We start from the raw sequence: 16816 nt of genomic DNA on the forward strand, positions 1-16816 counted from the left end.
TCGCCATACTGGCGTATCACCCGACGTGATGGTATGGGGTGCCATTGGTTACAAGTCTCGGTCACCTCTTGTTCGCATGGACGGCACTTTGAACAGTGCACGTTACATTTCAGATGTGTTACGATCCGTGGCTCTACCCTTCATTCGATCTCTGCGAAACCCTACATATCAGCAGGATAATTGCAGGTCCTGTACGGGACTTTCTGGATACAGAAAATGTTCGACTGCTGCCCTGGTCAGCACATTCTCCAGATCTCTCACCAACAGAAAAAGTCTGGTCAATGGTGGCTGAGCAACTGGCTCGTCACAATACGCCAGTCACTACTCTTGATGAACTGTCGCATCGTGTTGAAGCTGCATGGTCAGCTGTACCTGTACACGCCATTCAAGCTCTGTTTGACTCTATGCCCAGGCGTATCAAGGCCGTTATTACGGCCAGAGGTGGTTGTTCTGGGTACTGATTTCTCAGGATCTATGCACCCAAATTGCGAGAAAATGTAATCTCATGTCAGTTCCAGTATAAAATGTTTGTCCAATGAATACCCGTTTATCATCTGCATTTCTTCTTGGTGTAGCAATTTTAATGGCCAGTAGTGTATATGAAGAACACTCCAAAGATCTGACAGAACTACCTTCACTCTGAAGTACACACACTGCGAGTTAAATGCTTCGTCGGGCCAACGGTGCACTTGATGCCTCCGTCATTTGAAAAAAAGGCAGTCACTTGCATGTCGCTGCAACGCACTACACACCTCCGATCGGTTACTGTCCACTTTCTGCATTTTTGGGCCCATTGAAGGCATGCAGCCTTATATACTGCTGTGAAAAATCGTCTTTTGTGTGGCATGTGACTTCGTTGTCCTCTTCACGCGATTCCCTTTCGCTGTGAAAGTGGTTGACGTGGACTTGCCTTCACTGATAGCAGCAATTCCTTTCTGGATCGAAACTGAACTTCATTGGCGAGACACGACACTCGTCTCCGATTCTTGTCGGTTAGAATCTTTTTACCAGAACTGTTCCTATACTGAAGTGTTACACTACTGGAAGTGGTGCGCTATTCTTTGAAGGCACAGTGGAAAGTGAGTGCCGATATACTGACACATCAGGTGATTCGTATTGTGGGCCTGTCCAAGCTCGATGGCTCTGTTCTGCAACTCTTGCCACGTCTCAATGTCAAACCGTCTTAATTCACTTAATTCAGTGGTGGAGGGTCATGTGACCGTCTGTCTGGTCCAGCTCTGCACCGTCTCCAGCACTCCAGACTGACCGGGCTGCTCTCTGAATGGGGTGACTAATATTTTGTCCAGTGAACTTCCAGCTCACGTGACTTTGTGGCGCGTACATGTGGAAGGTAGCTGTCCCTCCCTTCACATACTTCGATTTCCCTTCCTGCCAATGAAACTCATGATCATTTCTGTTACTAAAAATAAATGTCTAAAAACAAAACAAATACCTGTAATAGGAAGGTCTAAGTCTTTGTGCCTCATGTAAATGACAGCATTATACCAAAAGTATTGTGACATTTCGTATTTGTGTTGGCGAAATGTTCTGTACTTCGTGCTCACTCAGTTATAACCTAACACCGAGCTGTGACTGTGAAAATTTTAATGGTGTTACTCCTGTGCTACACATTCTTCCTACAATGCTGTTATGTTTTTCCCAATGATGGATGACTCGTTGGTGGCCTCAGTTGTAGAAGTTCAGGAAATATTTTACCTCCAAAAAGCCTTTGTTGTCGTTCCACAGATGCCTGCCACACAAAGATTTATCCATTTAAGAAAACACGAAGAAGAAGTATCAGAGCCTTACAGGAGATTATGGAGGATGAGGCAAAATTGCCAATCCAGAGAAGCAGCAAGTCAACTCTGTCCTGTGCACAAAATTGTTCATCTTTACAGTCTCTCGTAATCTTGTCAGAAGAGTTCTGTTGTACGCTCTTGTGACAGTTTGTATCTTACAGTCGTACTCTGTTTGCACCACAATGGGGCGGTCCCAAAAACACTTAGCCTCATCCTGCCCAATAACAGCTGGGTCGTCGCCTTTCTCGGTGGTAGTGATTCCATTAGCCTCCACTGCTCACTTTTCTTCTTAGTGTTGTAATGATACACACATAACTCACCCAAGGCGACCAGGTAGCTAAAGAAATCGTATGGGCAACATTTCCAGCGCTACCCACTTCAGCACTACTGGAACCCAGCGGGCAGCAATGTTCATCATGTTCAGAAAGTCAAGCAAAATATTGAAAACTGATCCACAACTTCTTCTGCTAGTCCAATGCCTCCACTTGTCTTGTGATTCCTGGTTTTTCACAGAACAGTGTCCCACCACTTCAGTCTTTGTCATTCACAAAATGGTTCAAATGGCTCTGAGCACTATGGGACTCAACTGCTGAGGTCATTAGTCCCCTAGAACTTAGAACTAGTTAAACCTAACTAACCTAAGGACATCACATACATCCATGCCCGAGGCAGGATTCGAACCTGCGACCGTAGCGGTCTTGCGGTTCCAGACTGCAGCGCCTTTAACCGCACGGCCACTTCGGCCGGCTGTGATTCACACTTGTCTGTTCTCACTACAAGTGTTCTATGTGTATTACTCATATAGTTGACAGGAGATATCATCAGTTGGAGTTATTATCCTAAGCTTACATTAAATTGATTCAAATGGCTCTGAGCACTATGGGAGTTTAACATCCGAGGTCATCAGTCCCCTAGAACTTAGAACCACTTAAACCTAACTAAGATAAGGACATCACACACAGCCATGCCCAAGGCAGAATTCGAACCTGCAACCGTAGCAGTCGCGCGGTTCTGGACTGAAGCACCTAGAACCTCTCGGCCACGAGGCCAGCCTACATTAAACTGAGGTCTCTTTGTTCACTACCTGCCCCATCTTTGTAGGACCAACTAGATCTGTAACTATGTAAATGTCTGTGCATATGACTTTAAGTTTCCTGTTCTTAAACGCTAATACAATGCCATGTCCGATATCCTTGTAAAAGTGATCCATGGATGAACAAAAGTACTTTTGCCACTGCTCCTGCTGAACGTGTGAGACAGCTGCACTTCAGTGCACATTGAGCTGGTAACTGATTTTACATTCTTCACCCTATTAACAGTTGCTCATACACACATTGTGAAATGTATTGTAGCAATGTCTGTGTGGGTCTGTGCCCCTGGATGTGTGCGCACAAACTTCCCACAACGTGGCTGCCCTTATGGGGAGTCCACAGTTGGCTTATGGGCAATGGAGGGAGAGGATGCCAGAGGGCATATGGCTGCAGGTTGCCATATTTTTGTGACCTGTAGAATTTAAGTTCTGCTTGGCCATCTTGTATTACAGTTATTAATACAGTGATATTAATATTCACCTCCATGTATATCATTCTGATGATGAATGTGATGTGTGTCTGCGTCATGCAAGGAATGTTGATAGTGACTCGTACATAACAGTTGGCACTCCATATTTTTGTCTTGTATGTATTGCTGTGGCCTTCATTCTGGAGGCTACTTTGATGGAATTCTCCATCATACAATATACTTCGCAAGCTTCTTAATCTCAAGGTAACCACCACAACCTAAATCCATTTTGACCAGGTTATGGACTTCAAACCTTGGTGTCCATCTACAATTTGTGTCCTCCCCCCCCCCCCCCCCCATTTCATTCCATTACCAAATTCACAATTCACAATTCCTTGACGAATCAGGATTTGTTTGACCAACTGATTCCTAATCAAGGTCAAGTTGTGCTGCTGTAAATTTATTTTCTCTTCAATTTTCAGTTCAGTACCTCATTATTAGTTACATGCTCTACCCATCTAACCTTCAACATTCTTCTATAGCACCACATTTCATAAGCTTTGATTCTGTTCTTGTTGTAAGTGCTTATCATCCACATTTCACTTCCGCATAAGGCTGCACTCCGGGCAAATACCTCCAGAAAAGACTTTTTAATACTTAAATTTATATCCCTATTTTTCAGAAATGCTCTTCTTGTTATTGCCAGTGTTTATTTTATATACTCTCTGCTGATCAGTTATTTTACTGTCCAAGTAGCAAAAGTCAGCTACTAATTTTAGATTCTCATTTCCTAATTTAACTCCCTTAGCATTGCCTGATTTAACTCACTTACATTCTGCTACCCTTTTTTTACTTTTGTTGATGTTAATCTTATAATATCCTTTACAATCTCTGACAGAATGCCATTAGCAAAACTTAAAGTTTTTAATTCTTCTCCATGAACTTTTAATATCTTTTCATAATTTCTTTGTGGTTTCTTTTACACCTTGCTCAAAGTACAGATATAATAGCAATGGGGATAGGTTAATAGTCTATAACCTTTTGTCTCACTCTCTTCTCAATCACTGTTTCCCTCCCATATTCTTCAACTTATAATTGTACAAGTTGTAAATAGCCTTTCATTCTTTGTATTTTATCCCTCATTCATGATGTGATTTAGAGGACACAGTGTGTCAACAAATGAATGAGAGAGATGGGGAACCGTTTACGACATCACCAATGTGTTATCTTCCTCTGACCCAAACCAAACATTCCAGTTGTTTTATACCATGACATGCGGCATTGTTGGGAGTTACCACATTTGGGCACATATTTTCTGCTTCCAACTAGCTTTTGAAATATTTATATAAAAAGAATAACATCACTATCATTTTTGAATGTAATACTTTTTCTTTTGCTGTATGTCAGCTATACTGAATACTAACATGGCAAAACAGCTGTTGCTACATGCAAACTGTGAAAAAACTTGTTGTTATATGTTCTGCATAAATACTGCAGCACGCACTACAGACAGATGTGACAGAATGACACTACAGCTTGGCACACCATGCGGGACACTGCATGTCATCCCACAACTCACCTTCTACATGCACATTAATCTACTGTAGATGCAAATTGTGGGACCCCTCCTCGCCAAGAGTTGCTTTGATCTCTGCATGCCAAGACATTAATATGCAACAGTGAGACTGAGAGAAAAATGTCATTGATACAATAACATAGGCTTGGGGAGTGTGTTGTGAAATCAGCTTCAAATTTCAAACTATTATCATGTTGAGTGGGGTTCAACAATGAAGAACATTTCTGAAATCTGGCCAGTTTTCGCCAGTCATATTGCTGTGTATTAATTTATTTTCAGTTTTGCCTTCTAATTCATCTTTATAGCTTTCTTTCAGTCTTCCCTAATGAAATTACTAACATTGTCCTAGATTGCATGTTTTAAATTTTGAGAAGCAAAGACTGCCGATGCTATTCCTTAGTGTATTTATAATAATGTGTCACTTGATTTTATAAGATTATGTTTTTATGTTGCCAGATATGGCATGTTACGTTTCCAGAATGATTTGAGAAAATTAATTTCATTATCTAAATCTATAATAATATAAGCCTTTGAGTAAGATTATTATAAATATCTATCCAGCTGAGATCTATTCTTGGAAGCAGCAGTATCCAGCTATGACTGGAGTGTAGAGATCTGAGGTGCGAGCGCAGGCCTTGTGTGTAGCACTGGTGGATGCCCAGCAGCTCAGTGGCTAGGGGGGTCTCAGTTCAACCCATGGCCCATCAGTGGAGTTGTTGGACCCCCTGGTGGGGGCCCTGCCAAAATGACAGTGGAGCTGTAGTGGCCTCACTGTGGAAGCCAATTCAACCCGACAAATTGGCTGGCCGGATGGCCAGTATTTGTACAGATAAAAGTGGGTTTGTTGTGGTTTAGCCATTGCAATGTCAGTCATGCTGCCTTAATCTTAAACTTATCCTTTCATTACTGAGAGACCTGTTCAGTGTATCGTATTCCATGAGCTCAGTGATACTACTGACTGATTCGTTTATCCACAGTTGTTCTACCAGCTACAACCTGTGCCTCCTAATTCAAGTGTTATTATGCAATAACATTTTCCCCTAATCATATTTCCTTGAAGTCTGATACACTCTCCTCATTTTGACTTTCATTATTCTGATTCTGACACGAGCAGTTCTAGGCGTTTCGGCCTGGAACCACGCGACCACTACAGTCGCACGTTCGAATCCTACCTCAACATGGATGTGTTTGATGTCCTTAGGTTAGTTAGATTTCAGTAGGCTAGTTTTAAGTTCTAAGGGACTGATGACCTCAGATGTTAAGTCCCATAGTGCTCAGAGCCATTTGAACCATTTGATTCTGACAGCTATTTTAGGTAGATTCTCTGCTGTTATGCTAATTAAACTTCAAGATACCAGGAGCAGTATAATGGTAACATCATAGGTATATTGTATCTGTGGTATCTCAGCACCTGGTTATGCTGTTTTGAATCCATGTTGCACGATAAGAAGACAAATGATAGTTTAAACAAAAATAATTTTTATATAACATTTTTTTTAAAAAAATCAGACTAAACAATACAAAATGATTTCCTCTAGGCACTCACAAGACCCTAACCCCATACAGACAGTTGTGCGCTTGTGAATTTTAATAGCTAGGCCATTACTTGTACTAAAAATAAATTCTTCATTTAACATTTTTAAAAAAATCAGACTAAAAGATATAAAATGATTTCTCCTAGCCACATATAAGTTCATAACCCCATACAGATACCCACACAACACAACAGTCCTGCAGTGTAATCGAGATGTCAGGTGTTGCCAACCTTTCTCGACCCCACCCCTACCATACAACAAGAAAGCAATGTAGTATTGCATTATCATTTAGTTCGACCTGTATTTAAAATTTTAATTCTCTAACTTATCAGGAAGCCAATTTAAAATCAACTGCAAAATTTGTACTCAACAGACAGACAAGCAAGTGGCATATTAAAAACATGTTAAAACTCGAACCATAAGATACTGTTGTGACACTGATCTATTTTTATCATGAATGTGGTGTACCATGGCATGCAACTACCTCACTAGATTACAGAATGACAGATAGAAGCAAAAGGAGTGTAATACAGAAATGGAAAGGGAAAGAAAAGCTCCACACATGACTCTTAGGTTGTGTACATCAAACCACATGTTTACTAACATAGATCCCCTTAGGACTCTGTAATTCACAAGTCATGTAACAACACTATTTAAAATAAATTTTGCCTTCACTTGCTTCCTGCATTTACCTAAACTTCCCCTGTACCCATAGTCTACCATGTCTCAGCGATGCACTCTCTTCACCCTGCCTGGCATAATGCCCTCTTTGCTGGTGTGTCCAAACTACCACATCATGTTACTCTGTTCATGGATCCACATGATATGGTATGTTACATTATCTATATACAATCAGTTTCATCAGTTAATTCATTGGGCCCCTTCTCACGTACCCTAACCAAAACTATTCCTAATATAATCAAGATATAAAAACTAGGACTGTGGGCAGAGGAAAAACACAGGTCCAATAGACAAAAGACTACATGAGTAATTACTGAAAGCACATGCTGCTACTTACTTTCAGCCATGTTACTGATGATGGTAGCAGCTCCACTAGTCCCATTTCTGACACTACTCATAAAGAGTGGGGGGGGGGGGGTTCTATGATGGAGAGGTGAGTTGCACTGAGTCAAAAGCTGCACAGTGACAACAGAATGCATTTATTACTTTTGAACAGTTGATGTTAGTAGAGCTTGCTCACATCTGGTGGGTACCAGGTGGTGGATGTCAAACTGATGGACCTCAGCAGCGAAGCATTGAAGCATTGTTGTGAAGACATCAGTAGCATTTACAGCCAGCTTGGCACGACAGCAAACCGACCTTGTGATGTGATAGTTCCTGCCTGAGATGCACCACAAGCTGATATGGGAGACTGACATGGCTGGCCGAGTGTAGACTGTGCTGCTATTTTCTGCCCCAGCTGTCACGGGTGTCAGGAGTGTAGACATCTGTGACGTGAGCCCCTGTGTGGCATCTGGCACTTGCTGATACCCAGCAGCTCCGTGGGTAGGAGTGCCTCAGTTCAACCCTCAGCCCATCACTTCTGTAGCTGGATCCCCTGGTATCAGACTGATGGTTAGGTGGTAACGGCATCATGGCAGAAGCTGACACTAAGTCCGTGACTTGCCAATTTGATGTAGTAATCAGCCTGACTGGATGACTGGTGTTTGTCTTTGTCAAACCAGGTTTGATATGGTGTGGCTACTGCAAATGTTATGCACGGCTTGTGCCAAAGTGTTCCTGGTTTCTGTAACACGTTAGTCACAGATCGACAGGTGAGTGGAGACACCTAGGAGGTCGCTGTGGCGCAGTACTACACCAGCTTACTGCAGAAGGTGACTGGCTGCAGCAACAAGAATACAGAGCCTTGATAGAGAGGACTTTCAACATATACACAAAGAAGGGAAACATGAATGGTCACAGGTTTGCTTGACCAATTGGATAGTATCACAGAAATTTTGAAAAACGGAAATTGGTGGACCTTTGAAGATGGGCACCAATTGCCACACAAAAGCCTACTCTAGGTTCAAGAACCAGTATTTAGCGAAGAATTTAGAGCTATTTATTAGCCCCTATGTATCACTCCTGTAGGGTTCGTGTAGACAAGATTAGACTAATTATACCGTACACACAAGCATTTAAGCAGTTATCCTTCCTGCAAGCCATATATGACTGCATTGGGAAGAAATCCTGAGTTGTGTTGTGGTACCATTGTAAATACTCTATGCCACTCCACAGTGGTTCACAGAGTATATATGTGGATGTAGAATCAATCAGAAATTCCTTAAGATTATGACCCTTGCTATAATTTTTCGTATCTTGTAAGATATAGTTGTATCATACACTTCTGTTATCTACAGTATCACCAAGGTACAATAATTTAAAATCTTTACTTGCAGGAGGCACATCGCTGGAAGATCAAATTCCGGGCACAGACGAAACGGATGGAACGCGAGACTAGACTGCTGTATGACTATCACTGTTACGAGGAAAAATGTGTTGCCCGGCACCAGCAGATGATGGAAGAGGAATGGACGAACATGAATGGTATGTGTTTCTCTAAAAATACTCATGATCTGTGAGACAGTTCTGTTCTGGATATTTGTGGATGATATTGGCTGTTGCAAAAGAGACCATAGTTCTCAGACACAGATGATACTTGTCATGACCACAATGCAGCAGATTTTTCTTTGCAAATAGGTAAGTATAAATAGTACAACCTCAAAGGAGATTCCTGGATGGAATAATATGTAAAATAAATGAAAACTAACAATCACCTATAGCAGCTGAGTGATGTGTGGCACATAAGAACACAGAATAGAAAACAATATTCACTTTAGCATTTGAGCTCTTGCTCTTTCTCTATCAAAAATACATGCATTTATACACACAACCAAACAGACATTCAAACACACGTACCTGCATTTGTGGTGAGACTAACTGTTGGTTATCGATTACTGAGAGCAGTTGCCTGTTAGATTGAGGTGGGGATGGAACAGAGAAGGTTGCAAGAAGCGAGGAGGGGATGGCAGGATAGTATGATGCAGGTCTTTCGACAGATGACTCAGCGGCTGCACAAAGAGACTAAATGAGTTCGGAACATATAAGAGATAGAGAGAGGGAGGGGTGGAAGGGAGAGGAGGAAAGGAGAGGAAGATGGAGATATGAAAGGTGAGACAGAGGGAAAAGAGAGAAATGGAGAGGGTTAGGAAAGGAGGATGTGGAAAAGGGGGAGGGAAAGGGGGAAGAGAGGGAGGAAGAGTGGCAGGAGAAGGCAGCATGATCTGGATGTGGAAGGAGTGATGTGGACAGAAGGGAGAGGGAAAAATGTATGGTGACGCAGTGGAAACAGGGTAGTGGAGGTTTAGGCCAGGAGGACTGCGAGAGCACAGGACAAACTGGAGAGACGATTCACACCTGCATAATTCAGAGAAACTTGTGCTTGAAGGCAGTATCAAAATGGCTCATGTAGTGAAGCAGTAGATGGAATCATTAGTTTTGTGGTGCACAGCATCTTCCGCAAATGGATGGTTAAGTCTGTGCTTTGCACAGTTTAGCAGTGTTCATTCATGTAAATAGACAGTTGGTTTGAAACTTCCTGGCAGATTAAAACTATGTGCCCGACCGAGACTCGAACTCGGGACCTTTGCCTTTCGCGGGCAAGTGCTCTACCAACTGAGCTACCGAAGCACGACTCACGCCCGGTACTCGCAGGAGAGCTTCTGTAAAGTTTGGAAGATAGGAGATGAGGTACTGGCAGAAGTAAAGCTGTGAGTACCGGGCGTGAGTCGTGCTTCGGTAGCTCAGTTGGTAGAGCACTTGCCCGCGAAAGGCAAAGGTCCCGAGTTCGAGTCTCGGTCGGGCACACAGTTTTAATCTGCCAGGAAGTTTCATATCAGCGCACACTCCGCTGCAGAATGAAAATCTCATTCTGGAGACAGTTGGTTATTTGTCATGCCTACTTTGAATACTGTGCAGTACTTGTAGCACAGCCAATACATATTGTGGCCACTTTCACACATGTCCCTGTCTTTTATTGGGTAGGAAATACCTGTGACTGGCTGCAGCAGGAGCTCATGGGAGAGTGTACGGTACAGCTCTTGCAGTTGAGCCTACCACAACAAAATGACCCATGGGATGCAGGATTAGAAGAGGGTACTGGAATTCTGTAGATTGGGTGGGCAGCAGAACACTACTCTGGGTGATGTCTGTAAATTTTGGATGAGATATCTCATCTCAGGTCATGACAAGAGGAGCTGAAGCCCTGGTGAAGGATGTGTCTGAGCTTTTCAAGGCGCAGATGATTCTGGATGATCAGAGGAGTGCTGGTTGGCGGCTGGTTCACAGGTTTACTGGAGTCAGCAAAGGACATGACACAGGAGATATGTTTAAGGATGAGCTGGGTTGGATGTTACTCTATCAGTAAAGGCTCTGGTAAAGTCATAGGTATATTTTGACAACTCCTGTTTCCCACTACAGATGTGGCATCCAAGCATTCGGAGGCAGTGCAGAAGAAACTTTTTAATGTGTATGGGAGACGGCTGTCAAGAGTGGATATACTATTGGTGGTTGGTGCACTTGGTAGGAACAGAAGTATTTATGGAGCCATCTGTGAGCTGGAGATCGACAACTTGGAAGGTGGCTTGTTGAGTGAGAAGAACCAGGTGAAGCAGATTTGGAAGTTGGTGCCGAGGTTATGGAGGAAAGAGCCAAGTTTGTCCGTACCATGAGCCCAAATCATGAAAATATCATCAATGAATTTTAAACAGACAAGGGATTTTAGATGGCTTCTTCTAGATGGCCTACAAATAAGTTGGCATAGGATGGTGCCATGCGAGAATCCATGTCGATAGATTGGGCTTTTGAAAATGAAATAATTGTGGTTCAAGATGTGGTTGTCGAGGAGGATTAGGAAAAAGGTGATGGGTCTGTTATTGGGAGGACACTGAGAAAGGCAGTGTTTCATGGCGACAAGGCCATGGGCTTGGAGGATGTTGGTATACAAGGATGTCACCCACAGTATGATCAAGGGTCTGGAGGTAATGGCATGGGGACTGTGGAAAGACTGTGAAGGAAGCAGGGTGTCCAGTGAACCTTGAAATCTTGAAAACCTGGAAACATTTCACGGATTTTGAAAATCAGGAAAATACCCGGAAAAACCTTAAATTTTATTTTTAAAACCTTGATTTTTAAAATTTTTTGGTACTATACCAACTTGTGATACTTCAAATAGCATTCAGATATCCAAAGTGTAACCTGCATGTTACACACATAATATCCATTGGCGATCCAATGTTTACACAATGATTTGTAACTGCTTTATACTCGTCAAGCTGTCCATGAGGCAGGGATTAGAAGAAGCTGATTGGTGCTGTCTCTGGGAGGTGGGGAGAGATGGAAGAATTCATTCCTTCAAAGCCTAGCATTAAGCACAGATCGGCTGCTATGGTAGAAATACACGGAAGTAATAAGTTTTGTAAAAGCATTTTGTACAGATGTTCATATGCAGTTTAGTACAATGTATGAAATTACATTAAGCCTGTTGTAACACATATCAACTTTTAGATCATTGTAGTTGGCAGCAGTCATAAACAAGATATCGTAGTGTATATCTACATCTACATCTATACTCTGCAAACCACCACCTGGTACATGGGAGAGGGCACGTCCCCTTGTGCCAATTATTAGGGTTTCTTCCTTGCCTGTTTATGTATTTATTTAATTAATTTATTTATTTATTCATCCGTGGAACAATAAATATTGTATGGATGTCGTCAGTTTATAATACATGAGCACACATTTACATTTACAATGAAACAGATTTCTCATATTTTGTGTAGTTTTTATAACTAGTCATACACACATTTATAACAACATAATATTTTGGTGATAATGTCGTATGTTGCTAATAATCTACATCTATGATAAATATTCTTTTACAGTATAACAAGTTTTACTTACTAAGAAGGTTTTAAGCTTTTGTCTGAAAGTGAGAGGCTCATTTATTTCTTTAATTTCCTGTGGTAATTTGTTATACAGTTTTATCCCATTATAAAATATACTTTTCTTGCGTCTTTGCCTTGTTCTTTCTATCTAAATGGAGGTGGTAACAAGCTCTTGTTTCATGGTCATGTATTAGGCTGTTTGTGTTGTACATGTTGAGATTTTTCTTAATGAACATTATGTTCTGAAATATATACTCACAAGAAACAGTTAGAACGCCTAGCTTTCTAAATAATTCTAGACAGTGGGCCCTGTTGTTGCTGTTTGTTATTATCCTTATGGCTCTTTTTTGTACTTTGAACACAGTTTGTATGTTACTGGCACTTGTTCCCCAAAACGTGATCCCATAGCTGAGGACTGGGTGTAGATATCTGTAATATGTTATTTTAAGATAGGTATTATTGCACACCGGTGCAAGGATTCTAAGAGCATAGCATGCTGTGGATAATTTCTTTGCCAAAATGTTGACATGGTTTGTCCATTTCAGTTGGCTGTCTACATTCATCCCTAAGAATTTGGTACTTGTTACACATTCTAATTCATTATTATTAACTTTTATTCTAGTGGCATTGTGTTTTTTGTTCAATTGGAAGTTAATATAGTTAGTTTTCTTTACATTTAGGGTTACTTTATTTTTTAATGACCAGTTGTGGACATCATTGAGAGCCTTGTCTGCTCTTTCTGACAGTTGTGTTGGATTTTCCCCTGTTATTACTATGTTGCTGTCATCAGCAAGAAGTATTTTTTCTCCATGTCTGATACTTTGTGGTAAGTTGTTAATGTATACAAGAAACAATATTGGGCCTAATACACTTCCCTGTGGGACGCATATATTCACATGTTCTGGGTCAGACAGGTGTTTTACAAGGGAATTGTTTGAAACTTGTGGTATCTCAACTCGTTGAACTCTGTTTTCCATGTATGATTTGAACCACTTCTTTGTCACACCTCTTATTCCTATTTGCCCTAATTTATGAAGTAAGATTGTGTGGTCAACTGTATCAAAGGCCTTGGACAAGTCTAAAAAGATGCCACTTACATTTTCACCTTTGTCCAGTGCTTCTAAAATTACGTTAGTGAACTGTGCTACAGCAGATTGTGTGCCTTTTCCGGGCCTAAAACCAAATTGGACATTGGAAAGAAGGTTATATTTATTCAGGTAATTTAGCAGTCTCTTTTTGACTAGTATTTCTATTACTTTAGAAATGATAGACAGTATAGAAATCGGCCTGTAGTTCTCTACATTTTCCACATGTCCGTTTTTAAGGATAGGTATAACTTTTGCTTGTTATAGGTACTCCGGAAAGTATACAGATTCGAAAGATTCATTAATTATGTCTGTTAATGGACCCTTTATGGAGTCTATACATTATTTAATTACGCAGACTGGGATTTCATCAAGTCCTACTGAAGTTTTATTTTTTAGTTGGTGTACTACTAGTGCCACTTCCCTTTCTGTAGTTGGCAAGAGCACCATTGAGTTTGTTGGCTGGTTCTGAGTAGGTAAATCATACGTATCTGGAAATTTCTGCTGTGATTTTTTGCAATACTACTGACATATGAGTTTATAAAATCAGCTAATTTTTTAGGTTTACCTACTGGTACATCTTTGTTTTTAATGTATGAATTGAGGTCCTTTTTAGCAGAGTTAGATGTTTCCTGTTTGACGATGTTCCAGGCTTCTTTGCTCTTGTTTTCAGCTTCAAGTAATATCTTGTTGTTTGAAAGTTTTTTTGTGGCTAGCAGCACCTTTCTGTATATTTTCCTGTACTTCTTGTAGAATTGCAGAACTTCTGGGTTAGATTGATTATTTTTTATGGAGTTGAGATATCTAAGAGTTTCTGAGGATTTTTTGGTACCTGTAGTCACCCATTGATTTCTCTTTGTAGTTTTAATTTGATAAAGAGTTTTGGGAAACATCTCTTCAAATCTGAGTTTAAAAATTGACATGAACTTGATAAATTTCTGATTTGCATTGGTTTCTGCATAGACTTCCCTCCAATCTTCATATTCTAGCTGGGATTTAAACTCATACAGGGCTGATTTAGAAAACATTCTTTTGTATGTATACAGTTTAGGAGGAGTTTCTACATGAATGTTAGTTTTTAAGATCTGGCAGAGGTGGTCTGATAGGCCCAGGTTTTGGACAGCAATATGACATTTTTTACTATCTATATCTGTAGCTACATGATCTATAGATGAGGAATATTCTTTTGTTATTCTAGTTGGACAATTAATAAGGGAGGATATTCCATAACAGCTTAGAATATTCACATATATGTTGCTAGCCTCATCAGGCTTCATCATATTAATGTTTATGTCACCACAGATAATTACATTTGCTTTTGGTCCAGAAACCTTGTCTATGCTTCGATTCAGTTTTGAGAAGAATATATCAATGTCTCCACTGGGAGAGCTGTACACACAAAATATGACAAATTTTTTTTGCTATGCCAGGTCCTATTATTTCAACAGTGGAAAGTTCAAAATGTTTGTCCTCACCTAGATCTAAAAAACCATATCTAACTTTAAATGACATACCTGTTTTTACATAGATACATGAACCTCCACCATTCATTGAGATTTTGCTATAGTAACATGCAAGGTCATATGAGGCTAATGCAATGTGTTCAATTTTCTTCCCTTTGCACCAGTGTTCAGTGATACACAAAATTTGGCTATTAAAAGTTTCCAATTCTACTTCTAGCTGTTGTGCTTTGTTCTTTATGGCTTGAATGTTTTGGTGAAACACTGTTAGGCATTTGTTTTCACTTATGTTGGTGGTGCCCTTCCCTTTAGACCTGAAGCTAAAAAATCCTTTAGATGAGCTGGTGGCACAGTTATTCTTCTGTTGATGACAGTGGAGGTGAGTCTGTTGCCACTTAGACTTGAAAGTTGGTGTATCTGAGGGTATCTGCCTTATGTTAGTCTTGTAACTGAGGCCGAGTACCAAAAAATCCTGCAGAGTTGTAAGTTTCCTAGTTCTTGAACTTCTTCTGTTTGCTTCTGTTACTGCTGATGATGGTGAAGCTGGTGAAAAGTCTTTCACTGTTGAAGACTGAGGAGGGGCCAATTCTGATGAAAGGTCATTGGCTGCTGGCACATCAGCCATTTTTTTTCTTGTTAATGATGCAGTTGTGTAGTATGTAGCTGCTTCTGCTGAAGCTGCTTTGGAAACTTCTGTCCTAGTTGAATCATTTATCTCAGCTGCTTTTGAGGAAAGTGGAGATTCTAGTGCTGGACCTGTTGTCAGTGATTCAGTTTCATTTTCTTGTTGGAAATTTTCAGTTGCTGTGTTTGGTGGTGGAAGTGGTATGGTCATGCTATTCTTGTCCTTAACTGCCTTCACTGCATTAAGGATTTCTCGACTAATGAATGATTTTCCGAGTTTATTTCTGTGAAGCCAATGCCCGGTAAAATGACTTTTCTCTGTAGATGGTACGTCCACATATGTGGCATTTGGGAGGCTTTGGCAGATTTTCTCAAATTTCCTATTAGTAACCTTGATTTCTTTGTTGACACAGGATTGTTCTATAAGATCTTTGTGGGATACTGGCAATGAAGAAGTTAACCTCTGTAATTTTCTGTAATGTACTTCTTAGAGGTCTTGTGGCGAGTTTGCCCTCGTTCCTATAAACATCATCAGCACCTCCTATTATTAAGCAGTTGCTTCCCGGCTTCAAAGAATGTTCACAGTTTTTTAAAACTTCGCATATGGAATGCAGGAAGAATGTTTGAATGCCTCTGTGCATGTAGTAATTATTCTAATCTTATCCTCATGATCCCTATGTGAGCGATATGTGTGTATGTGTGTGTGTGTGTGTGTGTGTGTGTGTGAGGGGGGGGGGGGTTGTAATATATTCCTAGAGCAATCATTTAAAGCTAGTTTTTGAAACATTACTAAAAGACTTTCCTGGGATTGTTTATACCTATCTTCAAGAGTCTTCGTTCAGTTCCTTCAGTATCTCTATGATGCTCTCCGATGAATTAAACAAGCCTGTGACCATTTGCGCTGCCCTTCTCTGAAAATGTTCAGTCTCCCCTGTTAGTCCATGAGCAGTATTCTAGAACAGGTCGCATGAGTGATTTGTAAGCAATCTCTTTTGTAGACTGATTGCACTTCCCCAGTATTCTCCCAATAGACTAATGGCTACAGCCTACCTGTTTTAAGCACAGCTGAACCTATGTGATCCCTTTCATATCTCTAGAAAATGTTACACATGGATAATTGTCTGAGTTGCCCAATTCCAACAGTGACTCAATGATATTGTATTCATGGGATGCTACGTTTTTTCGTTTTGTGAAGTGCAAAATCTTACATTTCTGAACATTTAGAGCAAGTTGCAAATCTCTGCACCATTTTGAAATCTTATCAAGATATCGTTGAATATTTATGCAGCTTC

The sequence above is a fragment of the Schistocerca serialis genome, chromosome 5, assembly GCF_023864345.2.
Source record: "Schistocerca serialis cubense isolate TAMUIC-IGC-003099 chromosome 5, iqSchSeri2.2, whole genome shotgun sequence".
Taxonomy (NCBI): Eukaryota; Metazoa; Arthropoda; class Insecta; order Orthoptera; family Acrididae; genus Schistocerca; species Schistocerca serialis.